The following is a 24,970-nucleotide window of genomic DNA, read 5'->3' on the forward strand; positions in this document are numbered from 1 at the left end:
GATAGATAGATAGATAGATAGATAGATAGATAGATAGATAGATAGATGATAGATAGACAGATATACATACATACATACAGTCAATCCTCAGCATTTGATTGTCAGGACTTCAAGCATTTGAGTAGTTTTATCAGCTTTCTCATTTTTATTTTCATGTTGATGACTGGAACGTTCATGGCTATACTCAGTAAAGAAAAAATGAAAGGTATGCCTTGCCAGAGCTGGCATTCAAGCAGCCAAAGGAGCATCCTGCTTCCCCTAATGCCTGTGGTGCCAGACTCCTGCACAGCACAGCCCACCTTGTACTGTCCACTGGCCAGGTTGCCCCAGGCTAGAGTTCAGAGCTCAGACACAATGAAGGAATCACCCCAGGTCTGGGCTCTTCACTGAGGAACAGTTCAACCACAGAACCAAAAGAAGATTAGGGATAGCATGGTTTGCCCCTTTCCCTTTTATACCTTGTTTTTTTTTTTCTTCTGATGTCACTTCCCCTGTCCCTCTCATTCACTGTGGCATTGCCTCTCTTGTCCCCTGTTATGGGTTATTTCATGGTTCCTGTGTTAGGAAAAGTGCATATTATCAGAATTGATGTTTTGTTATAAAGAATCGTATACAGAAAAGTGTGTTTTCAGAAATATTTAGCAAAATATTATAATTTAGGGTGGTCTTGGGATTCCAACCACCTATTTCAGTGTATTTGTGTTTGGGGATTTTATGCTGTTTTCTAGAAATATTGACCCCATGAAAGTTGAGTGTTGATTATATAAATATAAGCATATGTGAGTGTGTTCACCAGACTCTACCATCTTTTAGCCATTGTCCTATATCTCATCTCTCTTTATCAGCCAAATTCCTAAATAAAAAGCTGTCTACAATTGTTACCTTGACTTCTTTCATTTATTCATCTTCCCTTTACTGTTTTGTTTCCAACCTCATCAACACAATGGAACTATTCTCTCCAAATTTGATAATGATCTCTTGCCAACTTTTCCTTTTTCAGTCTACTCCTTTTTGACCTTTCTGCTCTGTTGGAGAATGTTGACTACCCTGTCCTTCTGAATACTCTCCTTTCTCTTGGTTTTTGTGACATTACTCTCTTCTGGTTTTCTTCCCCTTGTCCGATTGCTCCTCATTCTTAATTTATGACTCATGAACCTTATTATACCTTGTAATGGTTGCTTTTTCTCAAAGCTGTCATAAGCCCTCTTTGTGTCTTTGTCTGTCTGTGTCTGTTCTCATTCTCTCTCTCTCTCTCTCTCTCTCTCTCTCTCTCTCACATTCTCCTGAGTTTAATTATAATTTCAATTCTGAATTCTTCATTTTCCATTTTTAGCATTGGCAATTTTTTAAAACTATCAGACTGGAGGTACCTCAATTGCACCCTATATCCTCTCATTTTTATTCTTTTAATCTAATATTGATTTTGGTCTTTGCTCTAACAAGTTGGTGGCCTCTGAATCAGTATACAACTGCCTCAGAAATGTAACTCATGTAGACAACTAGCTATTTCCTGTCCATTACAATATAAACAATTGAAATTTTTTGTTGATGTTGTTCAGTGCTTGCCCTATTCTCTACCTATTGACATAATGATAATGGGAATGAAGATGGTGATGATGATGATGACAAAGATGTGATAATGATACCTAGCTTTTACATACTTTAAGTTTTGAAAACACTTTCCATGTATTATCTTTTTTGATTCTCATAACATACTTGTAAGACAGGTGCTATCATCTTCATTTTACAGATAAGGAAACTGAGTCACAGAGAGGTTAAGTGCTTTGCCCAAGGTCAGTCAGCTGGGAAATATCTGAGGCAGGATCTGAACTCAGGTTTTCCTAACTCTATGTCCTAAGGCTCTATCCAGGACTCCCTTTTCTTGAAGAAAGTACTCATAATATATATTTAAGGTTTTTGCAAAGCTTACTTGTGAACCATGCTTAAAAAATCGAGTCAGGGAGGTGGCATTTTTCCCATATGTTGACCATTGCATCAATGTGAAAGCAGCATTAGCATGCAATCAGTAATCAAGAATATTTAGGTCTAATTTCACATCTCTTGCATTAGTACTCTCCTCTCTCCACTCATATTACTAGCACCCAAGCTTAGGCCTCACTATAATATGATTAAAACCTTTTAATTGGTATCATTGTGTCTAGATTCTCTCCTTTACAATCTGTTCTCTACACAGTTGCTACAATGATTTTCCTAGAGTATAGAGGGATTCCTGTACTCATGAAATTCCTTTTTTTGCCTCTAGGTTAAATACAAATTCTTTGGTTTCACTCACAAAACTCTTCAAAATCTAACTCCAATCTGGCTATCCAAACTTGTTTCACATTACTCCCAGTAAACTTTAAATCCCTGCATGTGACATTCTTCACCCTCTATGCCTTTGCAGAGGCAGTCACCATGCCTGAAACACTCTCTTCACATTGGATTTAAAATCCCTAGTTTCTTTCAAGTCTCAGTACAGGTATGAACATCTTCATGAGGCCATTCCTGATTCCTCAAGTTTTTAATGTCACCCATATACATTATATTTACTTATCTGTGTAAATGTTGTATCTCCCATTCCCACTCAAGACTTTGAGGACAGGAAATGTTTGATTTTTCCCTTTGTCTCCCAAACAACTGGTATAGTGTCTTGTATGTATTAGCCTTTTAATACTTGCTCGATGAATTGAATTAAATACAGTCTTAGCTTGGGAATATAGATTATGTAATCATTAAATCAGTAAAAAATTAATGACAAAGTTTCTGGTGGCTAGAAACTGAATAAGGAAAGCAACATAAATGCTTCCTTACTTTTTTTAATGGCCCGAATCTTTAATTCCATCCTTATTTACAATGTAAAAAATTATGCATCATCAGAAAACATTCATCCATCCATCCTGTAGCCTCTTTACTTAAATTTCAAAGACACAGTTTAAATCAAGTATAGTTAACTAAGCAGGAGTAGGGTCCTGAAAGATTAGTGTAACTGAATTGGATTTTCTTCAGAAAACACTTGGAAAGCTATCAGTACCATATGGAAATACCTCAATTCGTTATTTCTTTACCTGCATGAAATTGTCTTTGAGAACAACTCTGATATTTTCCCATACCCATTTTTCATCCTAGGGATTTCCCAGTGATTGTGTTTGACGGTGATATCCCACTGAGCCATAATCAGTAATTAGAGTCCTCATTTTGGGCAGAAACAATTGTGTGCATGTTACTGTTTATTAATTAAATATATAAATGTTCCCCTTCTAGCTTCTGTGTTTTTTCCCTTTATAGTTTGGAATTTACCCAAGAAATTAATTAAACTACTTCTTGCAACTTGACTAATTACTTGATTTATGAATGCTTCTGGAAATAAATTCCAAATGATTATGCAATGACAAGAGAAGAATGCAAGATAAATTTATGTTGTAAATCTCAAGGGAATTTTTTTTTCTTCCCAATAATTATCCTCCAATAAGGATTTTGGTTTTCACCACATATTTTTTTCTAAAGCACCGCTACAAGTAGATCACCAAATAGCAAATAGAAACATTTTCCACTAAGTAAGTGGAAAACAAACCCTATCAAGTTTTCTGAAATATCACTTATGTAGTGGTCATTTATACAGTAAGCTCAACTGACTAAAGTAACCACAACACCTGGACAAAGGATCCTAGAATAGTTATATTACACAGTATTTGTGCATTAAAAGCTGGGTGTTTTTTTTGTTTGTTTCTTTATTTTGTTTTGTTTTGTTTTCCTTATGTAAGAAATTCTACAGCAGGCCTTGCTTGGACTAATCCAGTGATTTTTGGCTTAGCATTAGAATTTGATGAGACTTTGACAGAATATTAAAAAAGAATTCATTTTTTTAAAAGTATTAAGTGTGATAGGATTAAGAAATACATAATTAAAACTGCCCCTACCTCCACATTCACCCCAACAAGGGAAAAGCTTGGCCAGAAAAAATGTACCCCCTCCTCCCCTACCCCCAACAGTGGGAATTCTTTTCAGACCATTTTTCTGCTTCCCAGAGCCTGGGCCATTAATACCTTAGGTGGCAAAGAAATCAGTGATGATCCCAAGAATGTTCGACCACATCCCCAATGAATAAGCAGCCCAACTTATAAGAAAAGAGGTGCTGGTCCTACCACAGAAGTTCTCTTAGGTAGGAGAAGAGGAAGAAGTGAGGGAGATTTATTTGATTAACAATGATAAACATTTGGTAGCATAAATACACACACACACATATACACACACTATAGGAGTCTCCCATTTTTCTTAATGCATGCTTCTCACTTTTCATCTAATGCATTCACCATTGATGGGATAAGTATAAAATTTAAATACAGTAAATCATCATATATTCAATAGTTTTAAATGACCATTAGAAATGAATAAATGTATTATGTGATTTTTTTTATCTTTGTTAAAAAAAGTATATTTTTCCCCAATCATAAGCACAGGGAAAATGCTGAGAAAAAAATTAATCTATGTGATGCATTTACATATTTTTACAACTTAGACAAATTAGAAGAGAAAAAACATTCAAAATTTAACCTGATTAAATGTTTAATCCTGTCCTGATTATCTGATATTTGATACAGTATAGCTAAAGCAATAGGAAAAAAAAAAAGATTTTTAAAAGTAATTGATTGGTAATCTACAAAATCCAGCTAAACATTGCTCAATTGTCTGATAATAATATTGTTCTTGTATCTGTAATACTTAGAATCTGATATGAAAAACTGTAATAACATGCTGATAATTGAAACATGGGATTAAAATATGATATTCATTATGCACTTCAAGTTTAAATTCTACATTTTAAATATTTGTAAGATTAAAATTCATGTTCATCCATATTTTGATCAGTTGACTAACTTTTTTCACTGTGAAATTTGGGTTAGCACAAAAGTAACAAAATTGTTAAAAAAAAAAAACTGCCTGCCCATAAATATATATGTAATACTATGGCTGATTTTCAAAGTGTGGGGAAAGGGATATGTTAAAAATGGTTCTCTTTCATTTGTAAAATGAGGAGATTTTGAAAAGTCTTTTAAAAATCTTGATCTTGGGGGGGCGGAGAGAAGATGGCGGAGTAGAAGCACAACCCTCCCACAACTCCGGCTTCCACCCTCCCCAATCCATGTAAAAAGGGGACTCTAAACAAACTTTGGAGCTGCAGAACCCACAAAATGACACAGAGAAGCTAACCTCCCTCTGAGAACAGCCCAGCAGGCCAGCAGGAATCAGCCAGCACAGCACTCTGGGAGCCGAGCCCAGCCCCACCCGAGGCTTTAGCCCTAGGGCGGGCCTGACCAGCAGCCAGCCAGAGGGACTCCAGATCAGCAGCAGCTGTGGCCATTTCCAGATTTATCAACACATAGATGGCGAAGGACAAGGTGAGAGGCCAGTGCATTCTGGACTTTCGGACCCAGTAAGTGGGAGTGCATGGCTTTTACCCCCGGGCGAGAAACCGCTGAGATGCCAGCACAGCCTGCCAGCGCCACATGGCGGCTTCACCTCCTGGCCTGCAGAGTGTAGGGGGACCAAGCACCAGTCTGAGGGGTCATCGCTCTTGCTTTAACCTGCTTGGATCTGGACTGCAGTCTAGGGTGGAGGTCCTGGGGTGTGTGTCCAGCTTGCCAGAGTGTGTGGAGACCTCAGACAGGGCACCCATCTAATACCTCCGGCAGCTGAGAAAACCCCAGCGTTTGGGACGAAAACTCCCCTGTCTAGTGGCAGAGTTCTACTGTGGCAAAAAGCCCAAAAGCCAAATAATTGAGTGGCAAAATGAGCAGGCAAAGGAAACAAAGCAGACAGAAGATTCCAACATTACACTCCTATTTTGGGGATAAGAAGGAGCAAGGCATGGAACAGGAGGAAATCAGTGAAGTCAGAGCTCCTGCACCAAAAGCTTCAAAGGAAAATACAAGCTGGTTACAGGCCATAGAGGACCTTAAGAAGCAGATAAGAGAAGTGGAGGAAAATTGGGAAGAGAAATGAGAACAATGCAAGAAAATTATGAAATGAGAGTCAACAGCCTGACTGAAGAAAATAATACCTTAAAAAACAGACTGACTCAAATGGCAAAGGAGGCTCAAAAAGGCAATGAGGAGAAGAATGCCTTAAAAAGTTGAATTTGCCAGATGGAAAAAGAATCTCAAAAGCTCAATGAGGAGAATCATTGCTTCAGAATTAGATTGGAGCAAATGGAAGCTAATGACTTTATGAGAAATCAAGATGCTGTTAAACAGATCCAAACAAATGAAAGAATAGAAGGCAATATGAAATATCTCATGAGAAAAACCACTGATCTGGAAAATAGATCCAGGAGAGAGAATTTAAAAATTATTGGACTGCCTGAGAGCCATAAAGTAAGAGCCTGGAAAGCATCCTCCAGGAAGTTCTCAAAGAAAACTGCCCTGATGTTTTAGAACGAGAGGGCAAAATAGAGGTTGAAAGAATCCACCGATCACCTCCTGAAAAAGATCCCAAAAAGAAAACTCCTAGGAATATTATAGCCAGGTTCCAGAATTCCCAGATTAAGGAGAGAATATTACAAGCAGCCAGGAAGAAACAATTTGAATATTGTGGAAACACAATCAGGATAACCCAGGATCTGGCAGTTTCTACACTGAGGGATCAAAGGGCCTGGAATGTGATATTCCGGAGGTCAAGGGAGCTGGGATTAAAACCAAGAGTCACCTACCCAGCAAAACTGAGTATCCTGTTTCAGGGGAAAATATGGTCATTCAGTGGAATACAGGACTTTCAAGCATTCTTGCTGAAAAAACCAGAGCTGAATAGAAAATTTGACATTCAGATACAAGAAGCAAGAGAAGCATGAGAAGGTAAACAGGGAAAAGAAATCATAAGGAACTTATCAAAGTTGAACTATTTTTTTTTTAAGCAATTGGGGTTGAGTGGCTTGCTTGGGGTTGCACGGCCAGTTGTTGTTTCTGGGTGTGGTGCTGGGTGTCTGGGCCCGGATTTGATCCGGGTCGTCCCGGCACTGGGGCCGGTGCTCTTGCTTGATGAGCCACTTGGCCAAAGTTGAACTATTGACATTCCTACATGGAAAAACAATTAATTGTAACTTATGAAACTTTTCTCAGTAGTTGAAGGGATTAGAAATATATATATATATATATATATATATATGTATGTATATATATATATATATCTTTATATGAGGGTATGCAGGCATATGAATACATATGTGAATGTGTGTATATATGTTTACAGGTATACATAGATAGAGGGCACGGGACCAATTTAACAGGAAGGGATGATACTTAAAAGGTGGAATTAAGAGGTGAGAGGGATATAATGAGAGGAGATGGGGAGAGACAGAGTGGGGCAACTATCTCATACAGAAGAGGCAAGGGAAAATGGTTACAATGGAGGGGAAGAATAGGAAGGCAAAAGGGAATGAGTCAACCTTATTCCTATTGAATCTGGCTTGAGGAGGGAAGGAAATACACACTAAATAGGGGATCTCACCCTCCAGGAGAATGGGGGGGGGAGAGGATGTGAGGGCGATGATGGAAGGGAGGGCAGGCTGGGGGGAAGGGAAGTTGGAAGCACCCATTTTTGAAAAGGGACAGGATCAAAGTAGAGAATAGAACAAGTGGGATGTGGGATAGGAGGGAGGGAAATATAGTCAGTCTTTTACAATACATCTGCTATGTTATTGTTTTGCATTAGCCACACATGTACAACCTATACTGAACTGCTTATCTTCCCAGTAAGGGTGGGTGATAAGGGAGGAAGGGAATGAATCTGGAATTCAAAGTTTTAAAATCAAATGTTCAAATATATATATATATACTATTATCAATATTGTTTTACATGTAATTGGGAAATATAGAGATCCACCATGCCCTACTGGAAAAGTTGAAACGGGTATGGGAGAAAATATGGGAGAGAGCAGATCAGAGGTGGGGATATCCTGTGGGACTGCTGTTTTGGGGGGATGGGTGGGGGAAAAACGGGGAGAAAATTTGTAACTCAAAATCTGGCAGAAACAAAAAAAAATCTTGATCTTGGCCTGAAACAGGTTTTACTCTTTAACACTTCTACTGTTTTTTTTAATCGTATATAATTAACAGCTAATAAGGAGGATTCATAAAGCTGAAAATGATCCAATGTGGCCTCTTTCATGTCAGATATTTTAAATGGCCAGAACTGAACTATATTAAGCAGTACATAAATAAGACTGTAAATAAATAAATGAAGAAAATAAAATCATGCAGCACAACTATACATCATTCTAAACACATTTTACAGAATCAGACTAAGAAGTTGAAAACAGTCAACCTTCATTTAACCCCACATTAAGAAAATTTCAAAAGTTCTTCAGTTCACATTTGACCTTACAAGGATGAATGATATTTTTTTGGGGGGGGCAGTTCACATATCTTAAAAAGATAGAATTAAGTGAGCAATCTTGGAAAATCTTAGTTCATTTATTCAAAGCAATTCAGTTATGTCTTCTTAAAAATATCCAACAATTTATATCACTTTGCTTTGAATGCACTGGTACATCAATAGCTTTATAAATATGGCTGAGTGATCTTTGTGCACAAGTTATAGGTAAAGAATTTGCTGGCTTTGATTGTTGATGCCACAAAAAAAATTTCTTTTCAAGATGAGTTATTTGCTGGTAAGGATTCTAGCTTAGGAAACTCTAGCTTAGCACTGGTTCAAAACCTCTCTGAATGGTAAACTTTCTTTTTATTGAATGTGATTTTACATCCTGGATAAAATTGATTTAGGTTTCTCTCATATTAAGGTTACTGAAATATTGTTCAATCAGGAATAAGAGAGGATATGGTAAAGAGGCTGATATAAATTTGATTTACAATTGCATATAGCATTGTAAATAAATAAATAATAAATAAATAAATAAACTGTCATTTATAACAGTAATCCTGGAATTGATGAGGTATGAGCTCTGGGAGCCCCCTCTAGCTTTCCTTGAGTCCTTGAGGTACAGGCTCTGGAACTCTGATTAAATATCTCATTTGATGAGGCATTTGCATGAGGCAATAAGCCTCACATTGTGGCTGAGCCCAAGCCTCTGTTACTAGACTTCCCACCCTTGAGCCTATCAAAGTGTTGATCCACCCTTGAACTGGCCTAGCCCACCATTGTTTGTGGTCTCCAGGTGGCCTCCAGCAACTTCCCACCCTTAATCACTCATTGGCCTCATTAACTCCTCCTGAAGACCCTCCCCAGACTCCTCCCCTAGACCACCCCTAGATTCCTCCCTCAACCTTCTGTATATAAGACCCCATCCTATCTTCATGTGGGTGAGGGCACCATAGAATGTGAGTGCCATAGAATAGTGAGAGTGCCATAGAATAGTGAGAGTGCCATAAAATGACCTAGCACAGGCTTATTCTGTGTCTAATGCAAGTGAACTTTTAGTAAACTTTACTTTCCTTTAGCTGAGAGAAGACTTGAGTCGAATTCATTCTGCAGCAACCAGTGTGTTGGTATTTTGGGGTCTCCAGAGCAACCTTAACCTTCTTTATGGGTAACCTCTTCAGAATGGCTATACTAAAAGCTTGCATCTTTTAAAAAAGACATGGTTAAGTAAAATTAAAGGTTCTATTGTAGTGAACACCTAACTCAGATTAATTTCTGAATACTTATTTCTCTGGATCTAGCAACAAAGCAACAACAACTGGGGGTGGAGTCAAGATGGCAGAGTAGAAACAGGACTTCTTGGTGGCTCCCACTCACACCTCCTACAATTCACATAAAAAATGACTCTAAACAAACTTTGGAGCTACAGAATCCACAAAACGACAGAGAGAAGCTAACTTCCTGCTGAAGAAAATTCGGCAGGCTGGCAGGAAGGGACCAGCACAGCACTCTGGGAGCCCAGCGCAGCACTCTGGGAGCCCAGCACAGCACCACACAGCCCTGAGGTTTTAGCCTTAGGGTAGTGACAACCAGCCCCAGCTGGAGGGATTTCAGATCACCAGCAGCTGTGGTCGTTTCCAGAATTATCAACCCATAGATGCTAAGGACAAAGTGAGAGGTCAGTGCAGTGTGGACTTTGGGGACAGGGAGTTTGGGAGTGTGATCCATCCTTCACCCCATGGAGGGAGAAGCTGCTAAGGTGCTGCTGCTGTCCAGCCACCACTGCCACATGGCTGCTTCAGAGCTCCTGGCTTGCATATTGTAGGGGGACCAAGCAACCAGTCTGAGGGGCAATCTGTCTTGCTTTAAGCTGCTTGGATCTGGATCACTGTCTAAGGCGGAGGTCCTACGGTGCATGAACACTTTGTCAGAGCATGTGGAGGCTTCAGAGAGGGCACTCAACTAATAGCTCTAGCAGCAGCTAAAACCCCAGCATTTAGTATAAAGTATATAACATTCCCGTTTCAGGTAGTAGTTCTTCTGTGGCAAAAAGCTCAAAAGTCAAGTAATTGAGAGGCAACAAGAGCAAGCAAAGAAAGCAAAGCAAGCAGAGCAATCTAACATCAGACTCCTATTTTGGGGACAAAAAGGATGAAAGCATGGAAGAGGCGGAAGACAGTGAAATCAGAACTACTGAACCAGAAGCTTCCATCAAAAGAATAAACTGCTCAAAGGCCATAGAAAATCTTAAATAGGATTTTGAAAACCAAATAAGAGAAGTGGAGGAAAAACTGGGAAGATAAATGAGAATGATGCAAGAAAATTATGAAATGAAAGTCAAAAACTTGACTGAAGAAAATAACACCTTAAAAAATAGACTAACTCAAATGGCAAAAGAGGCTCAAAAAGGCAATGAGGAGAAGAATTGCCTTAAAAAGCCAAATTTGTCAGATGGAAAAAGAATCTCAAAAGTTCACTGAAGAGAATCATTCCTTCAGAATTATATTGGAGCAAATGGAAGTTACTGACTTTATGAGAAATCAAGATACTGTTAAACAGATCCAAAAAAATGAAAAAAATAGAAGGCAATGTGAAATATCTCATTAGAAAAACTGCTGACCTGGAAAATAGATCCAGGAGAGATAAATTAAAAATTATTTGACTACCTGAAAGCCATGATAAAAAAAAAAAAGAACCTAGAAATCATCCTTTAAGAAAATCTCAAGGAAAATTTCCCTGATGTTTTAAAACCACAGGGCAAAATAAAGGTTGAAAGAATCCATCAATCCACCTCCTGAAAAAGATCCCAAAAAGAAAACTCATATTAATATTAAAGCCAGGTTCTGGAATTCCCAGATCAAGGAGAAAATATTACAAGCAGTCAGGAAGAAACAATTTGAATATTTTGGAAACACCATCAGAATAACATAGGATCTGGCAGCTTCTACACTGAGGGATCGAAGGGCTTGGAATATGATATTCTAGAGATCAAAGAGCTGGGATTAAAACCAAGAATCATCTACCCAGCAAAACTGAGTATCATGTTTCAGGGCAAAATATGGCTATTCAATGGGATAGAGGACTTTCAAGCATTCATGATGACAAAACCAGAGTGTAATAGAAAATTTGACAATCAGATACAAGAAGCAAGAGAAGCATGAGAAGGTAAACAGGGAAAAGAAATCATAAGGAACTCATCAAAGTTGAACTATTTACATTCCTACATGGAAAAATGATAAATGTAACTTATGAAACTTTTCTCAGTATCAGCATAGTTGAAGGGAATAGAAATGTGTGTGTGTATACATACATACATACATATCTATATAGGAAGGTATATGGTATATGGGCATATGAATACATATAGGAATGTGTGTATATATTCATATAGGTATACATAGACAGAGGACACAGGACCAATTGAATAGGAAGGGATGATATTTAAAAGGTGAAATTAAAGGTGAGAGAGGAACATAATGAGAAGAGATTGGGAGAAACAGAATGGGGTAAATTATCTCATACAGAAGAGGCAAAGGAAAACTGTTACAATGGAGGGGGGGAACAGGAAGGCAAAAGGGAAAGAGTCAACCTTATTCTCATTGAATTTGGCTTAGGGATGGAATGACATACACACTAAATAGGGTGTCTCACCCAAAGGAGAGTAGGGGGGAAGGGGATGAGAGGGAGGATGATGGAAGAGAAAGCAGGCTGGGTGGGGAGGGAAGTTGGAAGCACACACTTTTAAAAAGGGACAGGATCAAAGTAGAGAATAGAACAAGTGGAACAGAATGGAGGGAAATATAGTCAGTCTTTCACAATATATCCACTGTGGAAATGTTTTGCATAGCTACACATGTACAACCTATATTGAACTGCTTATCTCCCCAGTAAGGGTAGGTGAGGAGGGAGGAAGGGAAAGAATCTGTAAATCAAAATTTTGAAATCAAATGTTTAAATATATGTATAATTATTATTGTAGTTGTTTTACATGTAATTGGGAAATAAGATTTACATGCACTGGGGCATAGAGATCCACCATGCCCTACTGGAAAGTCAGAGGGGGGATGGGGAAAGATATGGGAAAGAACAGATCAGGGGAGAAGATCACTGTGGGATCACAGTGGGATTACTGTTTTGGTGGTGTGTAGGGGGAAAATGGGGAGAAAATTTGTAACAAAAAATCTTGTGGAAATTAATGATGTAAACTAAAAAATAAAAAAGAGAAAAAAATAAAAAGAAATTTCCAAAAAAGAAAAAAAAAGAAACACAACTACTTAGGGTAAATTTCTGCCAAATTAAGAAACAAAAATAAAAACAAACAAGCAAAACAACAACAAAAATACCACTACAGGCTTCCAAACATTCTCATCCATGAAACATTGGTTTGTCTCTTAAAATGAGTATTATAGCCTGGATTCTAATAAAATCCTTGAATTCTATTGAATATTGAATATTGAATTATGATGCTTTTCTTTTGAGTCACAATTTAGATCCCAACAAGAAAGATATCCTGGTATTTGGTCACAGGTTTTCTCTCAAATTTTAGTTGATAATATTTTCTCTGCTTCACTAATTTCAATGGCATTAGAAATGAGATCAGAGTACATTCTTCTAATTCATAATACAATGGTGCTTATGGCAAAACATTATGGGTATATGTAAAAGTAATTATACTTGGAAGTAACACAATTGTGTATAGAAATCTTTCTTACCCTACAGGAAAGTAGGAGGGGAGGAGGATTAGAGAAGGCAGAATGTTAGAAAGAAGGGCAGATTTGGGGAGATGGTAGTCAAAAGTAAAACACTTTTGAGGAGGGAAAGTGTGAAAGGAGAGAGAATAGAATAAACAGGGAGGGAATAGGATGGAGGGAAATACAGCTACCGTAGTTATTGTAACTGTGAAAAAAAAAAATTGAAGGAAGTTTCTCTAGAAGCCAGAATCAAATTTATAAAAATAAGAGTCATTCCCCAATTGATAAAGCATCAAAAGATATGAACAGCTTTCAGATGAAATAATCAGGGCTATCTATGGTCATATGAAAAGAATGCCCTGAAACAATTCTGAGGTACTGCCTCATGCCTATTAGATTGACTAATAGGACAGAAATAATGGATGGTGGAGGGGATGTGGAGAAAATGAGACATTAATGCATTGCTGGTGGAGTTGTGAACTGATTCAACAATTTTGTAGAGCAATTTATAGCCAAAGAGCTATAAAACCATGCACCACCTTTCACCTAGTAATACCAGTACTAGGGTTATTTTCTTGCTCTCATCTTCACTCAACGTAGGCACAATTGTGCATGGCCTGGGATTTTCTGTAAAGTCATTCTCCTCAGACAGTTTATCTTCCACTTCTTCCTTGGCTGTGAGCTCATCAGAGATCTGCTAACGTTTCTGACCAATGTTCATTAAGACTACTCTATTCTTTTTGTTGCCCTGCTTCTTCTTCCTCCTCTTTCTCCCCTTCTTGTGACAAGTCTTGTTCTACAGGCTGTGACTCAGCTAATGTTCTTTCTAAGGGGCCTAACGAAGGCTGACTGTGGTGAAACCCAGCTTCACTTTCTTTATTTTTTTCTGCAAGGTATTTGTTTACAAGGTAGCAAGTTATACCCAGCAACAGGGAAAATCTGCTAGACTGATCTGAGTTCTGACCAGGCATTCTTTCTGTTGGTCTTTGCTGACAGAATAGGCATTCATCTTTTAGGTCTTCTGCTGAAATGCCTCCTCAGTATTTCATTAAACAAAATGAATTTTTCAGCAGGATGGACTTTTGTATAAAATGGATAGCTGAGTTTTGCTGAAGGGAGAGGTAATATAATCCTAAAATATACTCTTGAGTGTTGAGATATAGAGGAAATGAAAGTTTCTGAGTTATACTACAATCAGCATTAAATTAGAACTCTTAACATCATATCTGAGTCCTTTCTGCACTTGAGCAGTCTCTAGAATCAAAGCATCATCTTCACAATAGCGAACATCTTCAATATCACCAGGTTGTTTTGCTGATGCTTCATAGACACCACTGTCTCCAGCCATGTACTTACCAGATATGGCAGCAGACATACAAGCTGTTTTCTCCTCAAACAAATGGCCTACTCTCCTTGGCAACTGTTCTTCAATACCTGCAGCTCCTTAATTTAATGGTGATAAAGACTGCCTAAAACCTTTGTTAATATCTTTGCTGTCTGCAAGAGTCTGTGATGCTGATTTTGCATAGGAGTCTAGCAGCCTCTGATTTTTGGTAAGGCCAATGTCTGCAAAATAGCTAGTCAATTCACAATTCTCCAAAGTCTGTGGTGAGTTGGTGGAGAGGAGAATCCTGGCCAGGCATCAAAAAAGTACCTTCCAGAGGTAGAGGATAACAAGGAGGGGACAAGGAGAACATGGAGGATCTGGAAGAGAGGGACATCACATATTTGGGTGACTCAGTCAATTTTGAAGCATTGCCTGCTTCTGAGAATCAAAATGAGTCACTGTAGCCAAGATGACTGTGGGACTTTGCCACCTCAATTTCATGAATGTTGGTCATGGGTCCAGAAAGAATATAGCCACTTTTTTTTCTTGTAATAGAAACTAGTTTATATTAATAATGCAAGTCTGGAATTTGATCCTCCCCTTGGGGTGTTATAGTAGAGCTCTGTGGAACTGAGGGCATTGAGTGACCTTCTGCTAGAGGTATTCAGAGACCCTTGACTGAATGCCAGTGATTCCGGGCTGCTTCCCAAAGACATGGACAAGGTGAGAAACTTTGAATCTGTGAAAGCAAATGAGCAGTTAATGTAGTTAATTCAAGTCTCTGTAGCAGTGTTTTTTCTTTCTTCCAACTTTTAGCCTCTTGGGCTAGGGCTCAACTGGATGTGTTTTTCATGGACAGTAGCTCTTCCTCTAGATGCTTCCTTTGGCCTTGCAGGTAGTTTAACTCACCCTAACTGTGTTTTTGAGGTGTTACAAACTGAAACTCTTTCAAAAGTTCTTCTTTTTCATTAATCAACATGTTTCTCCTTCTTGACATCCAAGACCTGAGGCCAGGCATCATTGTCTAACTTGGACAGTTCAATTTTTAAATGGCTCATGCTTCTTTTTGCCTCTTCATATCATACACTTAACCTGACCTCTTCTGCTACATTGATCCAATTTATCATTCCAGAATCTCCAAAGATGCCTGTTTGTGATCCGGCATCAAGAATCTGTCTGGAAAGAGTTAAACGAGAGCTCGTGGAGTTAGCCATTAAGTCTGGTTCTTGATCTCCCAATTCTTTGGTCCAAATGACACCACTCCTGTAGCTCAGCAAGATTCTTTTTGTTCCTTTTTTTTTCTTTTTTGCTTTTTGGAGGGCAATTGGGGTCAAGTGACTTGCCCAAGTCCTTGTGTTAAATGTCTGAGGCAGGTTTTGAACTCAGGTCCTCCTGATTCCTGGGCTGGTGTGCCACCTAGCCACCCCTATCATACAACAAGATTCTATATTAGATCTTGTTTCTCTCTCTCTCTCTCTCTCTCTCTCTCTCTCTCTCTCTCTCTCTCTGTTTCTTCTCCTCTTCCCCCTCCTTTTCTTCCTCCTCCTCCTCTTCTCTTCCTCTCTCTCTCTTTCTCTCTCTCCTGAGGCAAGGACCTTTCTGATGGAGCTTGTTTCAGTCATAATACCTTTACCCTCACTGAGTTCATACCGACTGTAATCTCCAGACATTTTCTGGATTTTGTTGCATTGCTGTACTTTGTTGCAGTGTTTCGAAAACTTGTTTTTTGTACAATAATTCTTGCTTCATTTGTGAAAGTTTTCACTTCAGTTTTTTTAACTTTTAATGGTGTAGTGGAGATCTCTGCCTTTAGAATATCAGGGTCATATTTAGTGCTGGATGAAGATCTTGAGATAAGTCTGTATGAGAACTTGACTTCTCCTTGTAATTGCACCATTTAATTGTATGTATTCATTCAGTACCAGAGCAAGGCTTTTCTCTTTCATGTAGCACAGTTCCTTCTGTGTGCTGAGTTGTAATGGTTATGGGATTTGAAGATCTTTCATGCCCCTTGAACTTTCTGACATAGCAGGAGGAAGTCAGAGCCTAGCTGGAGTCAGCACAGTGACTGGAAGCAGCAGTGGCAGCAGTAGTGTGAACTCTTTTTTTTTATTGAGCTAGCCAGAATTTCTGCTAAGGACTCCTGCTGAGGACTGCCGGGGACAGGAAATACAGGAAGCCAGAGCTGTTGGGAGCAAGCTGAGTGGATTGATGTTGAGCATTTGCCATGAGTGGGGAGAGGAGGACCTTTGCTTGAGGCAGCCTGTTCTGTTTTGAAAGCTTGGGAATGTGGGTGCTGTATTTAACTATGTGTGCCAACTCTATAGCTACTGTGATGGCTTTGGCTTTCTGGTTTTGGGACTCGGTTTTCTTGTATTTGAAGAAATGGTCTAGCTTTGTGCCCCATGTAGAGAGCCTGTTATATTTTGTGGTTAATAACTACATCAGCATATTTATAGTTACCATAGGCATTGTGAATAATGTGTTGTTGATACATGAGTACATCTTGGGCCACCATAAGGTAGTCTTTCAGCACTCTCTTTTATTCTCTCCTTCACTGTTTTCTGTGATCTTCTATCTGTGTGGTTTTATTGATGTGGTCAATGTAGTAGACACCAATCTGATGGTCAAATACTACATCCCATCCCCATACAGCTCATCTCCAACATAAATCACAATTGAGAAGACTTTGTTAACCTGTCCTGAGGGTCAATTCAGTTGGTCTTCTTGGTATTGTAGTAGATGTAAAAGCTCTTACCATCACAGTCCCTGGACTCCTCTCACCTCTAGGGAATTGGCAGCTTTCCGTTCCTGGCTTTCTTAGTCATGGTCATTGGCAGGGGTCTAACTCTTCCATATAAGAACTGGACAGGGGAATCTTGATGGACATACAAGTACAGATCAACCTAAGTAATCCTGTAGGCAGTGGGCAGGGTACCGTATTACCTGAATTTTGAAGAAAGATCTCATATTTAAATTGCTAGCGGTTATATTAATATTTATAGATAGTCTAACAATTTGATTTTCATCTCAATTTTCCCATTTGTTGTCAATTTGTCAGTTAATGCAGGAATGGAAGGGGTTGTAAAGTATTAAGAACTATTTTTTATTCTTTCTTTCATAAGTTATATACTATCTCTCTATCTAATTACCTAGTATTGAACATAGTAATGATAAGCTTTTCCATAATTAGCTAAGTTTGCCTTCAAACATGAGATAGGAACTATATAGTGCTGGTCCTTGGCTCAGAAGTATAACCTACTACCAAGGCTGTAGTCAAAGCCTGCATAACTTAATAGACTCTATCAGAGTTTTTCATTGTACAATCTTCAGTAACCCATGGCCATTTTCATATGATGATGATGCATTAAATTGGGACTTACGTGAGGTAGTGGATTTCATTCTGAAATATAACTAGACTTCTAGGGGGGAAATGACAGCACAGGTGAAGAGGGAATCTGGGTACTAAACTGAGTTCTGAACTGTTTAATTATGATAAACTAGATAATTTTAGGAAATTTGATTAGAATCACTTTTCCCCAATGAATATGAAATTAGCTCCATTGATGGCATGTGCTTTTCACAGCAGGGGTAAATAATGAGCAAAATCATGAATTATGATTCTTTTTATATTTCTGTTATCCAGGAAAATCATTTATTGAAATACACCCTTCTTAATTTGTATACTGAGTACACAGAAATGTTTGAAGAACATGGAAATGTCTTGTTGATATAAAATTTAAGATTTTCATTTGCGAAGTGAGTATAACCAAAGCTTCCTCATGTGGTAAATCAAAATATACTTTTTTTAACCAAAGTCTTATAATCAGGGCAACATCTCTTAGTTAAATCTTTTAGCACTGAAGTATAAAGCAGAAGAACAATTTATGTACTTACTTGTTGTACTTAGCTGCAGTAATGAAAACTAAGTTCAGTATTTGTTAGTCATTACACATAGGGTTCCATGTAAAAAATAAACAACAAAACAGCTTTCTAAAATGCATGTGCAGAGGAGGGAAACAACAGAAGAAAGAAAGGGGAGAATCCAAAATCCATTTTGAGCTTTCCATGACCTAAGACCAATTCATATTTTTCTTGAAGCCTTTGGATGTAGGAGTTTTGACTTTGTTGTCTTCTTCTGAATGTGTGTTTTGATCATCCTTGTCACCATAGTAACTTTCTTTTTTTTTTTTTTTTTTTTTTTTGGGGGGGGGGAGAAAAGGCAATTGGGGGTAGGTGAGTTTCCCATGGTATGTTTTGGATTCTGTGGGTGATGGTGTCTGAGCAGTCATTTGACCCTTAACACAAAACTAACCATGTGACCTTGGGCAAGTCACTTCACCCTAGTTGCACCCCCCCCCCCCATAGTAACTTTCTATAGTCAATTTTTTTTCCTTTTGCTGAGTTGTTTGCTCATTCTCCCAGCCTAAGCACCTGTAAGTTTTCAGTTCTTCCAAGGTGGTATGATATGAGAAGAAGTGTTTACTACTCCCCTGGCCTGTGTTCTGGTCTGAGTGATCACAAGCACTTTTTCCTGCTCTGGAACTCTGAGGAGAGCACTCCCTCCACTGTGGCCATGAGCTCTGCTATGCTAATGCTCCTCCTCACTCTAGGACTGCCACCTAAGACTGGGACCTAGATCTGAGTATGGGCAGAGCATACATTTTGCTAACAAAAAGAATCCTGCAATCTTCTGATGAGTTTTCCAACCCCTTATCATCTGTGGGCTGCGAGCTCCAGAAGCAGCGCTGCCACTGCTGATTCAGTCACTCTCAAGGCCTGTTCCGGGTTTGCTGGGGCCCTTTCTGTGCTGGCTCGGCTTGTACCAAACTGTGCTTCACTCTCACCCAGGTGCAGCAGACCTGCTGACCTTTTAAACTGTCTTGGACTAGAAATTTGTTTCACTCCATCTTTTTTGTGGGTTCTGCTGCTCTAGAATTTGTTTGGATTCATTTTTTAAAGGTATTTGGAGGGGTTTGAGGGAGAACTCAGACGAATTCCTTCCTTTACTCTGCCAATCTTGTCTCTGCCTCTCTATAGACCAAGTTTTCAGATAATGATTTCCATTAGATTGTGAGGTTCTTGAAGGCAGGGATTGCCTTTGCCTCTTTTTGTATCCCCAGAGCTTAGCACAGTGCCTGGCACCTACTAAGAGCTTTATTAATGTTTATTGACTGAGCAACTATCTAAGTATAGATGAATAAAACAATGTATTCCTTAACAAAATTTAATGATCATATTTTATGGAGTTAAATGGTTTACTCAAAGTAAAATAACAAAGCCAAGAAAAATGTATGTTACGTGTGTGTATGTGTATACAGACACATACACGGAGTCTCAACATTAAAAGTTCTAAACTTTTGTTTTTTTTGTTTTTTTTTACAGAAATCTACTTTTTTTTACATTTTGGAGGGAGGAAGGCAGGGCGATTTGGGTTAAGTGACTTGCCCAAGGTCACACGGCTAGTAATTGTTAAGTGTCTGGGGCCACATTTAAACTCAGGTTCTCCTGACTCCAGGACCCGTGTATTCACTGTGCCACCTAGCCGCCCCAAGAAATCTACTTTTCACTTCCCCTTAAGACAGGGGTCAAAGCTCCAATAAAGACTTACTCCACCCTCTTATTGTGGTACAGAGGGGACTCTGTGTCCTGAAAACTACTTCCATTTAAGCAGTTATTAGCAGAGAAGGATTTGAGTAATGGAAAACACTGGTAACAGATTGTATACCTTTGGTGCAGCAATCAACCCACATTAGAAGAGCCTCATCATTAATGTGACCATTGGCACCCAGGTGATTATTTTGTTTGTTTTGGCCACACCATTTTTTAAACTATCGACTATGATATAGAAGGCAAAATAATTTGTGCCACTGGAGGGAGTTCTCCAATGATAAGAAATAGGAAATCAACACTCTTAATGATGAGATTAGTGGAGCAAAGCAGGAAGGAATTTAATGTGATGATTGAAACAGCAAAGGAAGAAGGCAACTTTACCCCCTTGCTTGATGGAAATACTAAAAAACCACCAAACTGAAACAGTGAAGAACATGTAGGGGAGAATGTAATTTTAGTATAATATAATGGTAAGCAGAGTGGCAAGGTTCCAGATTAGGTTCTGAAATCTATAGGTAGATTCACAAGTACTTGCAAGAGACCTTTGCTTGGCAGCATCTATGATCATGGATCATTATAATGTATTTTTATAAAGAAATCTTTTATTCCTTCCATAAAAATATGTTCATTTCGGTAATTGCTTTATATGAAATATGGAAGTCAACCTTTCTATATTGAATGAGTCTCTAATTACCCTCTTGAGATGTGTAGGGTTTTTATTTATCTCTTAAGTTTTCAATTAGTTTACTTTGTGAAACATAATGTTTAATTTCTTATAACAAAAATACTGAGCATTATGGAGCCTTCTACAGATTCTGCTCTGGTAAACTATTGCCAAAATACTGGCCCAGATGCAATCATTGCCCTGCTCCCCATCCCCATGCCTTAATGTGATAAAAATTGTAGTATCTTTATCGATTCTATTTTCTAGCATCATTGTGCTTCTCAATCTTAATGTTTCATTATTATGATCTGGCATCCTGGATAGCTACATTTTTAAAAGGATAAAAAGAAGCCATCCATTTTCATACTAGGAAAATTAAAAAGTCAAAATGGAATTATTCATGCATATAGGACCTAACTTAATTGTCCTGAACCTGCAAGTGAGGAAACTACATTAACACTTTCAGGTCATAAAATTTTGTAAATTATGGCTATAGAACCCTAATTATTTTACTGGCCTGGAAAACTTCCTGCTGTGACTAATTTTACTTCAATAGGGTATGTTGCTTAGTGACTGAGTAGGATGGACTATTCATAATAATACATAAGGTACTGGTCAACCTCTGGAATATTTCACAAGAATCATAGAATGGTAGAGTTACAAGAGAACTTGGAGAGGATATAATTCATTCTTCTACTTATTGTAGGAATTCCTTCAACATTTCCCTCTTGCCAATTATGCAACTGCTGTTTGACTACATGCATTGACATGCACATCATTACCTCACAAGACAGCACGTTCAATTTTTCAACAGCTCTTTATTTAGAAAGAATTTGTTATTATCAATCTTCTCTGTAAGTCTTATTCATTGTTCTTATTTCTGTCCTCCAGAAAAACACAAAACAAGCTTACTCCTTTTTCCTAGATGATACTCCTCAAAATGTTTGAAGACAGTCAGAAGGTTATGCTAAGGTAAAGAATTACCAAGTGACTTTTGAAGTCTCTTATAATTTTTATACTTGGTGATCGCATGAAATCAGCTTTATTTTTCTCTTCTCAAAGCTAAATATCCCCAGTTTATTCTGGTATGTCTCCAATCATGTTTCAAAAAGCCTCAATATCATGGTAAAGCTTCTTTTGGATACACTATAGTTTTTCTACATATATATATATATATTTCATTTTTAAATGCTTTATTAACTTCTGATTTACATCATTCATTTCCACTAGATTTTGAGTTACACATTTTCTCCCCGTTTTTCCCCTACCCACTACCCCAAAATTTCAGGCCCATAGGATATCCCCTCCTCCAATCTGCTCTCTCCCATATTTTATCCCATCCCCCCTTTGACTTTTCCAGTAGGATCTCTATGCTCCAGTGCCTGTATATCTTATTTACCAATTACATGTAAAATAGTATTAATAACTGTATACACACACATATATTTAAACATTTGATTTTAAAACTTTGAAAGTTCTCTTCCTCCCTTATCACCAACCCTTACTGGGAAGATAAGCAATTGAGTATAGATTATACATATATAGCTAATGCAAAACATTAACATAGTAGATATATTGTAAAAGACTGACTATATTTCCCTCCCTACTATCCCACCTCCCACTTGTTCTATTCTACTTTGATCATATCCCTTTTCAAAAGTGGGTGCTTCCAACTTCCCTCTCCCCCAACCTGCCCTCCTTTCCATCAAACCCCCTCTCATCCTCTTCCCCCCTACTCTCCTGTAGAGTGAGATACCTTATTTAGTGTAGATTTCATTCCCTCTCCGAGCCAAATTCAATGACATTAAGGTTGACCAATTCCCTTTTGCCTTCCTATACTTCCCCTCCAGTGTAACCATTTTCCCTTGCCTCTTTCATATGAGATAGTTTACCCCATTCTGTCTCTCCCCATCTCCTCTCATTATATTCCTCTCACCTCTTAATTTCACCTTTTAAGGATCATTGCTTCCTATTAATTTGGTCCTGTGCCCTCTATCTGTGTATACCTGTAAACATAATTACACACATTCACATATATATTCATATGCCCATATACTCTCTGATATAGACATATATATATATGTGTGTGTGTGTGTGTGTGTGTGTGTGTGTGTGTGTGTGTGTATTCCCTTGAACTATTTTCATACCGAGAAAAATTTCATCAGTTACAATTATAGTTTTTCCATGTAGGAATGTTAATAGTTCAACTTTGATAAGTTCCTTATGATTTCTTTTCCCTGTTTAGCTTCTCATGCTTCTCTTGCTTCTTGTATCTGAATGTCAAATTTTCTATTTCACTCTGCTTTTTTTCATCAAGAATGCTTGAAAGTCCTCTATTCCACTGAATGACCATAATTTCCCCTGAAACAGGATACTCAGTTTTGCTGGGTAGGTGATTCTTGCTTTTAATCTCAGCTGCTTTGCCCTCCGGAATATCATATTCCAAGCCCTTTGATCCCTCAGTGTAGAAGCTGCCAGATCCTGAGTTATCCTGATTGTATTTCCACAATATTCAAATTGTTTCTTCCTGGCTGCTTGTAATATTCTCTCCTTGATCTGGGAATTCCGGAAGCTGGCTATAACATTCCTAGGAGTTTTCTTTTTGGGATCTTTTTCAGGAGGTGATCGGTGGATTATTTCAACCTCCATTTTGCCCTCTGGTTCTAAAACATCAGGGCAGTTTTCTTTGAGAATTTCTTCGAGGATGATTTCTAGGTTCTTTCTTTGATCATAGATTTCAGATAGTCCAATAATTTTTAAATTATCTCTCCTGGATCTATTTTCCAAGTCAGTGGTTTTTCCAATGAGATATTGCACATTGCCCTTTATTCTTTCATTTGTTTGGATCTGTTTAACAGCATTTTGATTTCTCATAAGGTCATTAGCTTCTATTGCCTCCAATCTAATTCTGAAGGAATGCTTTTCCTCAGTGAGCTTTTGAGATTCTTTTTCCATCTGGCAAATTAGGCTTTTTAAGGCATTCTTCTCCTCATTGGCTTTTTGAGCCTCTTTTGCCATTTGAGTTAGTCTATTTTTTTAAGGTGTGATTTTCCTCAGTCAGGCTGTTGACTCTCATTTCATAATTTTCTTGCATAGTTCCCATTTCTCTTCCCAATTTTTCCTCTGCTTTTCTTATCTACTTCATAATGTCCTCTATGGCCTGTAACCAGCTTGTATTTTCCTTTGAAGCTTTTGGTGCAGGAGTTCTGACTTCACTGTCTTCTTCCTGTTCCATGCTTTGCTCCTTTTTGTCCCCCAAATAGGAGTCTAATGTTGGATTCTTCTGTTTGCTTTGCTTCCTTTGCCTGGTCATGTTGCAACTCAATTACTTGACTTTTGGACTTTTTGCCACAGTAGGACTCTGCTACCAGACAGGGTAGTTTCAGACCAAACCCTGGGGTTTTCTCAGCTGCCGGAGGTATTAGTTGGGTGCCCTCTCTGAAGCCTCCACACTCTCTGACAAACTGGTCACACCCCCAGGACCTCCACCCTAGACCGCAATCCAGATCCAAGCAGGTTAAAGCAACAGTAATTACCCCTCAGACTGGTCACTTTGTCCCCCTACACTCTACAAGCCAGGAGCTGACGCTGCCATATGGTGGCAGCTGCACTGCAGCCCTCAGCAGCTTCTCACCCTTGGGGCAAAAGCCAATGCACTCCCAACTACTTGGTCCCAAAGTCCACAGTGCACTGATCTCCCACTTTGTCTTAGCATCTATGTTTTGATAATTCTGGACCACCACAGCTGCTGGTGTTCTGGAGTCCCTCCAGCTGTCAGCTGCTCAGATCCACCCTGGGGCTAAAACCTTGGCATGGAGCTGGGCTTGGCTCCCAGAGCACTGCACTGGCTGCTACCTGCCGGCCTGTCGAGCTATCCTCAGTGGAAGGTTAGCTTCTCTGTGTCATTTTGTGTGTTCTGTAGTGACTAAGTTTGTTCAGAGTTCCATTTTACATGGATTGGAGGTGGTGAGAGCTGGAGCCACACAGAGGTCCTGTTTCTACCCTGTTTCTACGTCTTGACTCCCCTATATATTTTTTAAAATGTGGCAAATATTATAGATGTGTTCTGACCATATATACTTCTTCTGTGTAGAATAGAATTATTATGCCTTGAAAATGAATACTATATCTATTAATTCATTCCAAAATTGTATTGTTTGGTATTTTGTTTTGTTTTTTGTTTTTAGAAATTACAACACAGTGTTGACTTATCAATGTAGTATGAGCATGTGACCCAGTCCCCAATCTTGCTTTCTGAGCTGACATACTTACCTCACCCTGCTCTTACACAGGCAAGTCTAGGTT

The 24,970-nt window shown here is 38.6% G+C and overlaps 1 pseudogene; it reads right to left on the reverse strand.

Moving 5' to 3' along the window:
- Window positions 1-13,581: 13,581 nt before the first annotated feature.
- On the reverse strand, window positions 13,582-17,216 carry LOC138156872 (protein WWC2 pseudogene; annotated as a pseudogene).
- Window positions 17,217-24,970: the final 7,754 nt, after the last annotated feature.

Source organism: Petaurus breviceps, unplaced genomic scaffold (assembly GCF_028583685.1).
Source record: "Petaurus breviceps papuanus isolate PSGF00001 unplaced genomic scaffold, PetGlider_PUasm1.0 110, whole genome shotgun sequence".
Taxonomy (NCBI): domain Eukaryota; kingdom Metazoa; phylum Chordata; class Mammalia; order Diprotodontia; family Petauridae; genus Petaurus; species Petaurus breviceps.